Source organism: Mesoplodon mirus (assembly GCF_964341445.2).
Source record: "Mesoplodon mirus genome assembly, chromosome: 1".
Lineage (NCBI taxonomy): Eukaryota > Metazoa > Chordata > Mammalia > Artiodactyla > Ziphiidae > Mesoplodon > Mesoplodon mirus.
This window is the reverse complement of record NC_138976.1, coordinates 228298340-228314071: the sequence shown is the minus strand read 5'-3', so window position 1 is coordinate 228314071 and position 15732 is coordinate 228298340. Positions and strand designations below refer to the sequence as shown.

The 15732-nt window shown below is 38.7% G+C and overlaps 1 protein-coding gene across 1 annotated transcript in view; it reads left to right on the top strand.

The window, feature by feature from the left end:
* Positions 1-15732, top strand: part of GALNTL6 (polypeptide N-acetylgalactosaminyltransferase like 6) — a gene marked incomplete at both ends in the record, with an annotated part of 1095032 nt that overhangs the window by 385152 nt on the left and 694148 nt on the right. The window lies entirely within an intron of this gene.

Here is a 15732-nt window from a genome sequence, read left to right as displayed (position 1 = left end):
GTTGATGGACACTAATATTGCTTCCATAAGTTGGCTATTGTAAATAATGCTGCTATGAACATTCAGGTGCATATACCTTTCAGAATTAGTGTTTTTGTTTTCTTTGATATAAATCCAAGCATTTTTTAACAAAACTAGAACAAATACTTTTAAAATTTGTGTGGAAACACAAGAGACCTCGAGTAGCCAAAACAATCTTGAAAAGGAAGAACAGAGCTGGAGGAATCATACTCCCTGACTTCAGACTATACTACAAAGCTACAGTAATCAAAATAGCATGGTACTGGCACAAAAACAGACAAATAGATCAATGAAACAGGATAGAAAGCCCAGAAATAAACCCACACACTTACGTTCAATTAATCTATGACAAAGGAGGCAAGAATATACAATGGAGAAAAGACAGTTCTTCATTAAGTGGTTCTGGGAAAGCTGGACAGCTACATGTAAAAGAATGAAATTAGAACATTTTCTCACACCATATACAAAAATTTATTGAACACCTAAATGTAAGACTGGAAACCATAAAACTCCTAAAAGAAAGCATAGGCAGAACACTCTTTGACATAAATTGTAGCAGTATTTTTTTGGGTTGGTCCCCTGTGGCAAAGGAAACAAAAGCAAACACAAATGGGACTTAATCAAACTTAAAATCTCTTGCACAGCAAAGGAAACCATAGACAAAACAAAAAGACAACCTACTGAATGGGAGAAAATATTTGTAAATGATGACTAATAAGGGGTTAATATCCAAAATACATGAACAGCTCATACAACTCAAATCAAAAAATTTAAACAGTGCTTCCCTGGTAGCACAGTGGTTGAGAGTCCGCCTGCTGATGCAGGGGACGTGGGTTCGTGCCCTGGTCTGGGAAGATCTACTATTGTTTCCCTAATATGAAATATATTTACTTAGTTTATAAATCATCCATTCCTATATTCATTTATTCAACGAATATTCGCTGATCACCTGCCCAGATCCAGGCCTTGTGCAACATTCTCAGCATTTGTTTGTGAATAAGGCATTTTCTACCTTTAAGAAGTTTTAGAGTTAAAATCCTGAAATCATTTTAGCTCCGAATTAATGCACACTCTTTGCTTCAGGAATATACTGGACGAAATATATTTTTTAAATTTCTTATTGACTTAATTTGTAGCCACTTAGGACGTTTTTATTCAAAAGACTTATTTGACACTATGCCTAGAATTATTTGTGATGCCAAAAGCAAAATTTGCCTTCTTTATATATTGTTGCTGTTAGAAATTCTGCCTTCAATCCAAGGATTGTTCTTTGGTGGGTTATTTGTTAGACTCTCTCGTTGAATTCCAGAGGTCCACACAAATATATCTAGGTATAGATACAGGTTTCTTTATTCTTCTTGAGACTAGCTTGTGTTCCTGAATCTAAGGGTTATAATTGTTTTATCAATTTTTGAACACCCTCATTTATCATCACTTCAAATATTTTCCATCCTCTGCCTTCTTCTGGAATTCCAGTTTATATGTATTTGGTCTTATAAGTAGAATTATAAGCTGTTTGAAATCTGCTTTTTAATTCATCTGCTTAAATTCAAATTTCAATGAGAATTTCTATTTCTGGAAGTTCTAGTTTTTGCCAGATATTCATTATTCATGTTTATATATACTGTTTCTTCTTTCTCACGTTTAAATGCCTAGGTTAAATGACTTTAATAATTTTAATTTAAAAAATTTTCAGTTTCCATTGAATTATTCTATTAACTGAATTTCTTTGGAGTCTGATCCCTTTGTGTATGTACGTGTGTGTACGCGCTCACAGCCTCTACTCGTGGTGAAATGTTTCTTCACGTGGTTTGTAATTTTGGGTTGTGACCTCTTGTTTCATGGAGCTTACTCTGTGGGAATCCTATGAAACTTAGGCTGAGAATATGTCCCTCCAGACCAATTTTACATTCACTTCTGCAGGGTAGCCAAGGAAAAGCAACAGCCCCAGACATTATGTGTTAATTTCTTAGCTTGTATTTCTCAGTCCATGTAGGAAATAGAAATGTGCGTCCAGTGGAGAGAGACACAGAGAAAGCCCAGGAATTTGAAATCTCAGGGAAGACAGGTTTTTTTTTTTTTTTGCAGCCATATCAAGACTAAGACCAAATAACATCCTTGCCATTCTCTTGTGATATGGGAAGCCTCTTTCCTCCACTTCACTGTCTCAGAGGTTTTGGCTCTATCTACATAGATCTCAGCATCATGCAGGAGGCCTGTTTCCATTCCTAGTACTTTCTTGAGCCCAAGGTCTCATCTGCTGTTCAAAACATCCACATCTTACCTCGCCACCTCCAGACTGATAATGGCAGAAGCTTACAGTCTGCTGCACAGTTCCCTCTTTTTGTCCCTTAGGATTTTTATAATAAATCTCAGCTGCACATTTAAAAAATGTCTATATAATAAACCCAAAATTTATAGATACATATTAATAGAATGGTTTCATGTTATCGAGTCTACCATATGGTTCCTCATCACTTACACAGGATAAAATTCCTGTATCGATCTCAAATAATGATCATAATAGAAATAATGCACCTATATATGAGGTTTCTCCCAGGTACCCACTGGATGTACTGGCCATCTCAAACACTTTTTTTTTTTTTTTTCTGAAGATTCTGCATAGTTTTCTTGGTTCTGTCATCAGACTTAATAGCATGCAATCAGAAAGCAGGAAGGGAGGCTACAACTCATGATCAGATCCCATGCAGTTACAGTGTGGAAACTGTTACACCAAAAAGTGATATTGTTATTAGTGGCAATTGTTGTTTATTGTTTCTTGAAAACAGGGAGTTGTCACTTTTAGTGGCCCAGTAAACAAACTAACAAACAGTTCCCTTAGTACATTGCTGGTCTCAAGGTGCTTAGCTGTTTCTATAATATTAATAAGTGAGAAAGGGGATGGTCACATAAGCTGGATTTCAAGGAACAACAAGTCTGGAATTGATTATCATCAGGTAAACATGGGAGCAAATGGGAGAACTGTTACAAAAATAAGATTACATAGCGGATGCAGAATCCGACAAGCAATGCTCCTTTTTTGTTTCTTTTTGACCTAATAACCAATCCAGAGGAGGAGGGAGGCTTGTGACTGGCATTCTAAAGTGAGAGGCTAGTTTTCAAGTTTACCCGGGAGCAGGTGGAAGTGTTAATAAAATGGGTTTGTCAGACTAGTACGTCAGTAAAAATAGTTATTAAAGACTAGCCATGTGCAAGATAGTGAGTACTGCTTTCAGAAAGTTTCGAGATCTCATCTTCAGATTCTCTTGTCACGCTCAACTGATTTAAGACTAAAACAGAAAGTTCCTGTTGTCACAAATCAGAAACTTTATGAATTCAGAATTTGTGGAAATTCTTCTAAAGGGAGATACTCCATATTTCCCCCCAAACCTTGAGCAATAGATACAAAGACATAGTTTGCATAATCACTGTAATAGCATAGAAAAGCAGATAAAATTTTTGGAATAAAGTAGGAAAGTTTGCCTTCTTTTAGGGTTTATAAATAATAAACGTTATACAGGGCAACCAAAACTTGGCATATTTATCTCTTCTTCTCCAGACAAGAGAATAATAATAAGGTACATTAGAGACTGTTGTGACTTCTAGCTTGAAACGGAGGGAAAAAAGTGTAACTTCTAAAGCAGAGCTTGTACAGTCTTGCATATTGCTCTCACCTTAAAATTCCTCTTCTGCTAATGTTTCTCAACCATGGCTCCCCTTTAGGATCACTTGGGAGAAGTTAAAAAATAACAACGACCAATGGTGTTTAACTTCTGCTCCAGAACAGTTCAAGCAGAATTTCTGAGAGGGGAGCCCAAGCAGTGAGAGGATTTTAAATGTTCCCCAGATAGTTTGACCGTATGGTTGGATTAAGGCTGGCAGAGCCCTGTCGGGGTGGTGAACAGAGCGCCAGGAAGCCGGAGGGAAGCAGTGACGCGATGGGGCCCCCATCGAATCTCAACCTGACCCCTGACCGGAAGGGCTGGGGGCTACAGGCAGCTGGCGGAAGACCCTGAAGGCACACGTGCATGTTGCTTGACCGCTGTTTACAAAGCACGTGGGCGATGGGCCTGAGGAAATCAGTGCTTTCAAGTCCCACTCACAGTGGTTCTACATTCCCTCAGGTTTACTTCTTAGAAGCAGCTGAAGATGCCCTTTACACAGTCAGTTGATTCTCCTCCTATTTCGGCCACTAAACAATTGGCTACAGAGTAGAGAATATTTATAAGTAGATTAATTAATTTTTATTAGATTATGCATAAGCAAAATAGCTATAAACCATTGCAGCTGCAAAACATTCATTAATATACACTAATATACATTAGGTCGTAGTGTGCCCATTATAAATCAATGCCTGTTCTCTAAAACGAGTAAAAATATTATCACAATAAATATAAACACAATTTTTTTTTTTTTTTTTTTTTTGCGGTATGCGGGCCTCTCACTGTTGTGGCCTCTCCCGTTGCGGAGCACAGGCTCCGGATGCGCAGGCCCAGCGGCCATGGCTCACGGGCCCAGCCGCTCCGCGGCATATGGGATCCTCCCAGACCGGGGCACGAACCCGTATCCCCTGCATCGGCAGGCGGACTCTCAACCACTGCGCCACCAGGGAGGCCCCACAATTTATTTTTAATCTCTTTCCCCAGGGTTATTTTTTTAAGATTACTTAGTTATTTCAATCTTGAGGGCAATTTTTAAGTTCTTTCTTACTTTCAACTTCCATAGTTAATTTAGTAATCTGTATCCAAATACAGTGAAGACAGTCTAAGGTCCCAGTCTCTCCCCCTACCCACCTCTCTGTATCTCTCTCCAGTTGAGTCAGAAGTTTCCAAACTATATACACTATTGCCTGAGGTCCTTGTTAAAATGTACGTTCCTAAAGTTCAGTTCCAGATATTTTGACTGAGTGGATACAAAGCGGACACAGATTTTTACTTTGACAGTATTCCAGTTAATTCCAATTCAGCAGGTCCTTATATAAATACAATATGGTATTCATACATCTTTATTTAATAAGCACTTTTTTGATATCCTGGGTTGTACAATGCGGTTAAAATGCAAATATAGATGAAAAATGGGTCCTGCCTTCCAAAAGCCATGTTCGTTTAATATTATTGATGTTTACAAATGCCATTGGAAAGCTACACATACATTTTTAAGGGGATTTAATGACATCAGCAAATGGTTCTTCTAGGAAGTAGCATTTGTACATTTATATACAGCTAGGAAAAGTGAAATAGAATTAAGGAGAATATTCTAGGTAAACGGAATAGTATAAGAAAAGACTCAGTCATGGGAACACCCAGGGTTAGTTAGGATAGGAAATGGTGGATAGGTCTGATCCAAAAGCATGTGTTACTAGTGTTGGGGCCCAATTGTCAGTACTTTTTTAATGGTCATTTCAAGACTGTGGAGGAACTTAAAGGAAGATGAAATGTTTCTCAGAACCATGGAAGCATCTATCGATGTGATGGTTTCCATAGCACCAAGGGAGCTAGAAAACAGCCATCTCCAAAAGCGATTTTGTCAGCAAGGTTAACAAACAAAAGGAAAAAAAAAAAAAGGCCCACCCCCCGCTGGTTCCTTTCATGTTTTTCTTACATCTTGAGACATTCAGAACAGCTACTGAGCACCTATATTTCTCCCTTTTGCCCAACAAGGAATTAAGCCAAAGGAACATTCATTTTCTTTCTCCTACTGATAGTCTGATTCCCAGAAGTAAGAGTCCCCCAGCCAAAAAATTACCTCTAGACATTACTAGATGAACAATATTAACTGTTAAAAAGCCATTTGGCAAACAAAGCCATTCAACTCAGAATAATGAGGGGTTCAAAAGAGCAAAATGTTACACTTTTCACTTCTTTTCTTTTCTGGCACCCAGTTAATTACTCTGCCACCAATGCATTGCAGTTTGTCTTCATGGATCATGTAAACTTCTGATAATTTACTCATGACCTTTCCTTAGGAAATTAGGAAAATATCACAGCTCAAGTATCTAGATACACAATTCTAAAGTTTTATGCCTCAGTGAATTCCATGTGAGAAAATATTTGGGGTTATGAGAATTTACTCTTAAATCTTCAAATGATTCCACACAATAAACCTGCTGTGTTAATGCTAAATACTTCTGATTCCAGGTTCTGTCCTTTGTAACCCTTTGGAAGCTATCATGTGTTAGGTTATCTGGGAAGCAGACTCTGAAACAAAGATTGGCATGTGGGAGATTCATTACAGAATGTTCTTGGGGCAAAAATAAGAAGGAAAAGAAGCAAGATTGGGAAAAGCAGAAATTTAGGCTATCAAGTGGCCTTGGCCAAACCAAATGAAGCTGGGACAGTCCTTTGGTGTTGTCACACTTTGGAGCAAGGGAACAGGGCCTTTGCACCTCATATGGACCAGGAGTTGGATGCAAGTTGCTTCAGGAAGGGCATTTGGCCTGGGTAAAGCATTCCCCTTCAGCAGAGGTAATTCCAGTTATGGCAGTGAGCTGAGTTCTGTCTATAGCTAATAGTTCCAGCAGTATGAGGAAATAAGTCCTTCATTGCAGAAGGAGGATCTGTGTGGCATGTCAAAGCACCTGCTCTAGTCACATATTCCCTCATTCAACAAACAACTGGTGGTTGCTCCCCATTGCCTACTGATTCAGAGCTAAATATGAAGTCTGACCGTCAAGAATAAGTTGTTTGTTATTTCCCTGTCAACATCAGCTTCCACTGATTTTACTCCACCTAATAATCATCTTCTTGGCTCTCTTGTCCATTGTGTATGTGTTCATGCCCATTGCTTCTCATGCATCCCTGCTCTTGAAACATGCCCCCCCGTTAACTTCTACCAATTGTATGTTTTTCTTCATTTAACAATATATTAAAACTATTTTTAAGTCCCATCCTTTTTGAGGGAATCTCATTGACAACCCTAGGCTATATATTGCATAGAGAATTCTTGTAGCTATATTAAATGCTGTTTATGTATAGCATTTCATTTTGTACGATTTTTAGTTAAAGATGTTCATTTTTCTACCTAAATCATAATATTTTGCAATTTCCAAATATTTCACTACCTTATTTCTAAGAATCCCTTTTACATAATATCTTTTTTGCAAATATTATTGAAAAGTGTAGATTGAAGGGCCAAATCCAGACACCGCTTGAAAAAGTTCAACACAACTTGCTTATCTAGTTTGACGGAGAAAACTCATTACAGTCAGACTACCCACCATCAAGATCCATAAGCAAACACAGATTTGGGTAGGTGCCCCGACTCGCGTATCTCATCAGTGAGCACGATTTTGTGGCAGGAAAGTCTGAATTAGAGAGGGTCACAGTGGAGATTCTAGAAGGCCGAGTTCTCTTCTAGCCCAATCTTATAGTCGTATGGCTGGAACATCTTTACCCGTAGGCCAGTGTGCATGTGTGTGGGGCATCTCCACATCTGAGCCAGGTGCATGTCATCAATCTTGGGGTTATTTAACATACATGATGGCCATAGATTGTACTGTACAGTGTGTGCCGGCCTCTGTTCCATCCTCACTGATCACCCACAGATGCTCTACACTGACGTGGCCTGGGTCAAACACTTTCTTGATGCAGAGCTATGGGAATAAGACAGGGATCCATTAGCCCTATGTCTCATGGAGCCATGCTAAAGATGTTTAAAGAAGCTATGAAGCCTATCCTGTATCTGTATATCTATGTCTTTTTTAAACTTCTTATTTTATATCGGAATATAGTTGATTAACAATGTTGTGTTAGCTTCAGGGGTACAGCAGAGTGATTCAGTTATACCTATACATGTATCTATTCTTTTTCGAATTCTTTTCCCATTTAGGTTGTTACAGATACTGAGCAGAGTTCCCTGTGCTACACAGTACATCCTTGCTGGTTATCCATTTTAAATATAGCGGTGTGTACATGTCAATCCCAAACTCGCTAACTATCCCTCCCCCCCCACCCTTCCCCCCATAGCCATAAGTTCGTTCTCTCAGTCTGTAAGTCTGTTTGTTTTGTAAATAAGTCCATTTGTATCATTTTTTTTTACATTCTGCCTTTAAGCGATATCATACGATATTTCTCTTTCTCTGTCTGACTTACTTCATTCAGTATGACAACCTCTAGGTCCATCCATGTTGCTGCAAATGGCATTATTTTATTCTTTTTAATGGCTGAGTAATTCACATACAGATATAGACAAAGGTATAGATATATGGGCATGTATCTATGTCTTTGTCTATATCTGTATGTCAGGGTGTCCTAGTCCATTTGGGCTGCTATAACAAGAAACCATGGACGACTTATAAACAATAACAATTTATTTCTCACAGTTCTGGAGGCTGGGAAGTCCAAGATTAAGGTGATGGCAATTCTGTGTCTAATGAGGACCCACTTCCTGATTCATAGACTGCTGTCTTTTTGCTGTAATATCACATGGTAGAAGGGGCAAGGGAGCTCTCTGGGGTCTCCTTTATAAGGATATTAATCCCATTCATGAGGGATCTGCCTTCATGACCTCATCACCTCCCAAAGGCCTCACTTCCTAATGCCATCATCTTGGGCATCAGGATTTCAATATATGAATTTTGGGGGACACGACATTCAGACCAGAGCAGTTTGTATGTATTCTTCTTGATATTTAAAGAAGTAAAAATCTATAGCATTGTGATTAAAGCAGGATATTCAGATTATTCGCTCTATTCCCTCCAAAGTAAACTAACATCACAGAAAATTTAAACGATCATTCTGTTCAAAGAATTGTTTTCCTGGTATTGAGATTTTATTGAGATAAAATGTACTCTTTTTAATCTTTTGCTTTTAGACTCTTAATACAGATGTCACATAGATAGAGACACAGGCTGTCTTAAGCATTTTATGAAAAGGATTCCATCTCTTGAAGGAAGCTTGGTTAGGATACACATGAAGTCATCTCCAATTCTGACTCTATGATTTCATGAAATGCAGATAACAAACATAAGGAAGTGTCATAATAGATTTTTACTTGTTCAAATGTGTTAATATTTCATAAATATACAATTATGTAATATAGACATTGCCTTGTTAGAAATTGTGATGCACAGGGGATTAGGAATATAGAACATTAATTGTGCTTAAATTTATTAATTTCTATAGTGAGAGAAATATATGTAAATCTAAGAAATGTACATCCTATGTATGTATGCATCTGCCTACATAATAGACAACACAATTAGAGACACACATCATTTATGTGTATATATATAACATATATGTACATATACATATATATGAAAATGCATGCATAAATACACAAATACAAAGTATATTTAGATATTTGCCCAAATCATACTTGTACACACATGTATGCATGCAAGCATATATATGTATACACACAAGCACGTATATGTGCACACACATGCATTTATGCATGTGTGTGGCTGTGGGCATGGCTATGCTTGGATAGGTGTGTGCAGACATGCATGTATGTGTGTAGATACTTATGTATATATTCATATACATATATTGATATGTTTATACATGTGTGTATATTTGCATTAATAGCATGTATGTATATATGCCTCCATATATATGTGTATACACCCATGTACAGATATGTAGCTATTGTATTGGCTCAAAAACAGACACATAGACCAATGGAACAGAATAGAGAGCCCAGAAAAGACCCACACTTACATGGTCACTTAATTTACAACGAAGGAGGCAAAAATATACAGTGGAGAAGAGACAGTCTCTTCATTACATTATATTGGGCAAACTGGACAGCCACATGCGAAAGAATGTAACTGGACCCCTATACACAAAAATTAACTCAAAATGGTTTAAAAACTTAAATATAAGGGCTTCCCTGGTGGCGCAGTGGTTGAGAGTCCGCCTGCCGATGCAGGGGAAGCGGGTTCGTGCCTCGGTCTGGGAGGATCCCGCATGCCGTGGAGCGGCTGGGCCTGTGAGCCATGGCCGCTGAGCCTGCGCATCCGGAGCCTGTGCTCCGCGGCAGGAGAGGCCGCAGCAGTGAGAGGCCCGCGTACCGCAAAAAACAAACAAACAAACAAACAAAAACCTAAATGTAAGACCTCAAAGCATAAAACTCCTAGAAGAAAATATAGGCAGTGTGGTGTTTGACAACAGGCTTAGCAGTATTATTCTGGGTCTGTCTCCTCAGGCAAATGAAACAAAAGCAGACAAGTGGAACCACATCAAACAAAAAAGCTTTTTCACTGTTAAAGAAACCCTCAACAAAACAAAAAGGCAGCCTACCGAGTGGGAGATGATATTAGCAAATGATATGTCCCAAAAGGGGTTGATATCTGTTAGCCATATTAACATAAAAAACTCATTCGACTCCATATCAAAAAACAAACATTTTAAGTTAAAAAAATGGGCAGCAGATCTGAAGAGACATTTTTCCAAAGAAGACATACAGATGGCCAACAGGTACATGAAAAGATGTTTAACGTCACTCATCATCAGGAAAATGCAAATCAAAAGAACAATGAGTTATCCCCTCACACCTTTCAGAATGTCTGTTATCAAAAAGACAAGAGGATATGGAGAAAAAGGAACGCTTGTGCACTCTTGGAGGGAATGAAAATTGGTATAACCACTATGGAAAACAGTATAGAGTTTCCTCAAAAAACTAAAAATATGCAATTCAGCAATTCCACTTCTGGGTATTTATCCAAAGAAAATGAAAACTAATTTGAGAATATATGCACATGATGTTCATTGCAGTGTTATTTACAATAGCTAATATACAAAGCAACATAAATGTCCATCGATAGATGAATAAAGAAGTGGTATATATATACACATATATGTATGTATATATGTACACACATACACACATATACACATACAGTGGAATATTACTCAGCCATTGAAAAGAATGAAATTTTACCATTTTCAACAGCATGAATGGACCTAGATGGTGTTATGCTAAGTGAAAGAATCAGAGAAGGCAGATACTGTATGTTTTCACTTATGTGTGGAGTCTAAAAAAGCAAAACAATTGAACAAATGTAACAAAACAGAAACAGACTCACAGATACAGAGAACAGTCTAGTGGTTGCCAGAGGGGAGGGGGTGGGAGGATGAGAGAATTAGGGGAAGGAGAGTAAGAGGTACAGCTGTCCAGTTATAAATGAGTCACAGGGATGTAATGAACAGCATAGGGAAGGTACTCGATAATGTCATAATTTTTATGGTGACAGATGGTAACTGGACTTACCTTGGTGATCATTTCATAATGTATAAAATTATCAAATCACTATTTGATGTACCTAGAACTACTATAATACTGTAAGTCAGTTTTACTTCAAAAAAAAAGCGCATTCCTTCTTCATGATCCATTTCATTATTTAATAATCATAAAACTTATGTTTGCTTTTTTGAACATTTTTATTTTAAAGTAGAGCCACCATATTTTGATCAAGATAAAATGTATTTCTTTCAGTGTAATACGTTTCTTGGTATTTCCCAATTTTTAAAGAAATATGAATACGATGATACCTATAAGCTTTATGTTCTAAAGGAAAATGTTTTCCCCAATAGGAAATACCCCAAAAGAAAAAAGATGTCTTAAGAAAAGAGAAAGTCAATATATATGAGAAATATCAAAAGTACATTTTAAGGGAGTATTGTTTATCTTTTTTCCCTGGGTGAATTAGGATTTACACTTCTACCATATGAGGGGGAAAAGGGGGGAAGGTAAGAGAGTGGGGAAAAAAGAGAGAAAAGAGGAAAAGAGAGAGGAATCTGTAGATAAAAAGAAGATGGAGGAGACATATTTGTTGCACATGCTTATTAAGGATTAATGCGCTTTTCAGGAGCACAGAGTATCTAAGAACTCCATTTTCTTTTTATTTCTTTATTTAAAATAACATAGATCATAACTAAGAAATTATTAAAACATATTTTTCACCCCCAAAGGTATATTATATGACTAACTAATGGCCTACATATAGAAAAGGAAATTGCACATTGTAAACACATTTTTCATCCTAGTATAAGTATCCATTCACCTCAACATCTCAGCAAGTGTTTGTTAAAAATCTAATATATGCTTGATAGGTGCTAATACATGTACGAAGTTGCTGCATAAATCACAGCTATAAAAGCATGTGAAGAGTGCACATAGGGCTTCCCTGGTGGCGCAGTGGTTGAGAGTCCGCCTGCCGATGCAGGGGACACGGGTTCGAGCCCCGGTTCGGGAGGATCCCACATGCTGCAGAGCGGCTGGGCCCGTGAGCCATGGCTGCTGGGCCTGCGCGTCCGGAGCCTGTGCTCCGCAACGGGAGAGGCCACAACAGTGAGAGGCCCGCGTACCGCAAAAAACAAACACACACACAAACAAACAAACAAAAAAAGTGCACATAATCATGTACGTGCATCGTGCATTCTCAGTGGGAGCATTGCCATCTCTACGTACACACAACTGGTTCTTGGTAGAGTGGACAAAAGATCCTACTCATTTTACACATACACATGCATGCAGTACATGAACAGATATGCAGTATCTCCGTGCTGTTAACAATTCATAATGGGAGGTGGTGATTGGGAAGGAAAATGTAAGTTTCCTGGGGAGCAGGATCCTATAATAATGAACACTTCTGAGAACATTGGTGCAGTTGATGCAATGGAAACCCAGAAGAGAAAGAGGGAAGGAAGTTCAGGCCAGCTTCTTGGAGGACCTGAATGAGAGCCATGTCCAAAGAGAAGTAGAGGTGACCTGGGTGGGGAGAGGGGCTGGTGGTGAGGCAGGAAGGGCAACTGAACAAATGAAAGGGTAACAAAGCAGTCACTGGAGGTGTGAAGCAACGTGGCCCTGGCAGGCTGCAGACCCCTGGGTCCGAGGGTGAATTTAGCCTAGAGGGAAGCTGTGTTGGAGGGATGGATGGGGGAACAGCTGGAGCGCTCGCAGGCAAAGAGCGGACATTGATGGCCTTTCTCCACCAACTGATGTGGGTGATTTGCATTTTGAACAGTCGTGTTATGGAAACAATGGGAGCAGCAAAGAGACTGTAGATGATTCTAACACCCAGGCCTACTTTCTCTCATCCGCAGTTTCAGAATCCAAAATGGCCTGAGCACCATACATTTTTTTTTTTTGGTAACTGACCTAATCTTCCATGAATCTATTTATATTTTGATGTATCTCTTTATGTTTCATTATAAACATAATAAAATGTGATGGGTTTGATTATGCCTCTCATCCCCCTGAGAATTTGACTTAATTCCCAGTATACTGTGCACTGAGTTTTATTTCTAAAATCTGAAGAAATAGAAAGTCAAAACTGAACTGTGAAACTCCAAGGAGTTGGGATATTGGGTAAGGCTTTGTAGACCTAGAATAGCTTCTGTCTTGAGATTTTACTTTATGCCAAGACAGATGAAACAGGGAGAAAGGTACGAACAAACACCTACTAATTATTTTTGTCTGACAGACACTGAGATGAAGAAAACAGGTTTGGGGTTGAACAAATACACTAAGGACTGACTTACTCATTTTGTTTGCTGTGAGCAATTTGCTTAAATTTTCTGAGTTTTCACTTGTTTTAGATGGCAGGTGGATATAAAAATAACTACCTTAGAAACCTGCCGCAACACATAGCATCGTGTAAATGAAAATCAGGAAACAGGTTTTAGTTTTGCTTCCAGTTGTTTTTCACTTTGTTAGATATTGTCGGTTGCTTAACGCAATTAGTTATTCCCAAACTTCTTACCTCTCTTCACATCCCACTCTGCAGCCTCCAAAAGTATGATAGTTGTTTCCTAAGATTCCCTTGTAGCTGGGCTTGGCCATGGGGTCCAGATCTGGCCAGGGAACAGAAATGTGGGCTTCAAGGAAAACATTTTCCTCTCAGAAGAAAGAACAGAATTTTTATCCATTTTACTTATATGAATGTGAACATGTTTCCTGAGGTTATGGCGGTCATTCTGTGACCATGAGGTGACCAGCGTGGGACAAGAAGACAGTATGCCAGGGAGAAAAGAGCAGTAAGACACTGAGTAAACCTCAGTATGACTGAGCTTGTGATAGCATTTCAAGGACCTGAATCAGTGCCAGTGACCACTGAACTCTGGCTTTCTCAGTATCCAAGGAAAGTGAACTATTTTGAAACCCAGGTTGCTTGCAGCGTCATACATTTGTAAAATATATGCTATCATGTTGCTAACCCCTCAACTTACAGGAACTTCAGTTTTGTTCTTATTAACAAGGGACATGCTACCACCAGTCCAACTGTTTAGTTATGAAGAGACAGTGAACAAGGACAGTGGTGTGGTGACAACCATTTCTTAAACTTTCTTTTTCAATAGCACAGCCAGGTATTTGCCTGTGTCATAGCGTATATTGATCTTAAAATACATTGTTTTTTCAGAGTCTGTACGAATCCTTTTATACAGGGATTGGATACTTCAACTGATACCAATCACCTCAGGGTTTAATCAATTTAAATAGTAAAATGTATTTTAAATACAGATTTAAATACATTAAGAAACCAGGGTATTTTATGAATTTAGTGGACAGTTTTCATCTGCATCTTACTTGAGTATAGCAGGATTTAATGCCTTTGACCACAAGGTCTTCTTGAAAGGCTTTCTCTGCAGTTGTCTGAACAGCCCTGCATTTTCTCCCACCTCTGTTCACTTTCTCTGTCTTCCTTATTGATACCTCTTGAGCCACTTTTTAAGTGTTGACACTACTTACCCCTCTTTTCTTTAAACCTTATATTCATTACTTGATGGATATTGCCTACTCACATAGCTTTAAATATTTCAATTTCTTTAACCCCTTTCACTTTTATTAACTAGAGTCATGGGGTTCCCCTGAGCTCCATCTACATTAATCCCTTGTTTCCTTCCGTTTTCACAGGATTTCCAGATCATCAGTCCCCCATACCCTATACCTTAACCCCCAAGTTCCTATCTCTGTCTATCTACCTATTTGTCCATCTCTGTATGTATGTATGTATCTATCTTTCTATCTGTCTGCCTATCTGTCTGTCTTTGTCTGTCTTATATGTCACCTATCTCTCTATGGTCTGTGTATCTATGTATCTAATCTGTCTATCTATCTATCTATCTATCTATCTATCTATCTATCTATCTATCTATCTTATTATCTATCTTTTCTGTCTATCACTGTCTGTCTCTCCTCTCTGACCTGTCACCAACCAATCTCCAACTTCCCAAATCCTTTTACTTTGGAATACAAGATCAGTCAACAGGGAACTCTCCTCCATCTCTAACCCCTTATAGAAACACCATCCTTACATTCTTGCCCTAACGGAAACCCAGTTCTCTGAGGACACCGCTTCCTTGCTGCCCCCCTCAAGTTGTAGATGCTCTCCTTCCATACCTCTTACGGTATGAAAGTAGCAGCATGAGTGAGTTTCTTGCTTTTCAGTGCTAAACCCAGACCGTTCTCCACACGTCTTCACTAAAAACATGGAGTTCATGTCATCGGACAATGAAACTCGCCATCTATTCTCTATCTAAGAAATGCTGGGTCACCCCCTTTTTGCTTGGAAGATTTTAGCTCTGAACATAGTACCACTTTCTCAGTCACCACATACATCATAATTCTTGCTGGTTTTAGCATCTGTGTAGATGATTCTTCCAAATACTCTGGGCTTTCAGTTCCTTGACTACCTCTCCTTCAGTATACCTGAGCCCCACCATACCTCTGCACTCCTCCGGAGAGCATGCACTAGGCCACTATCAA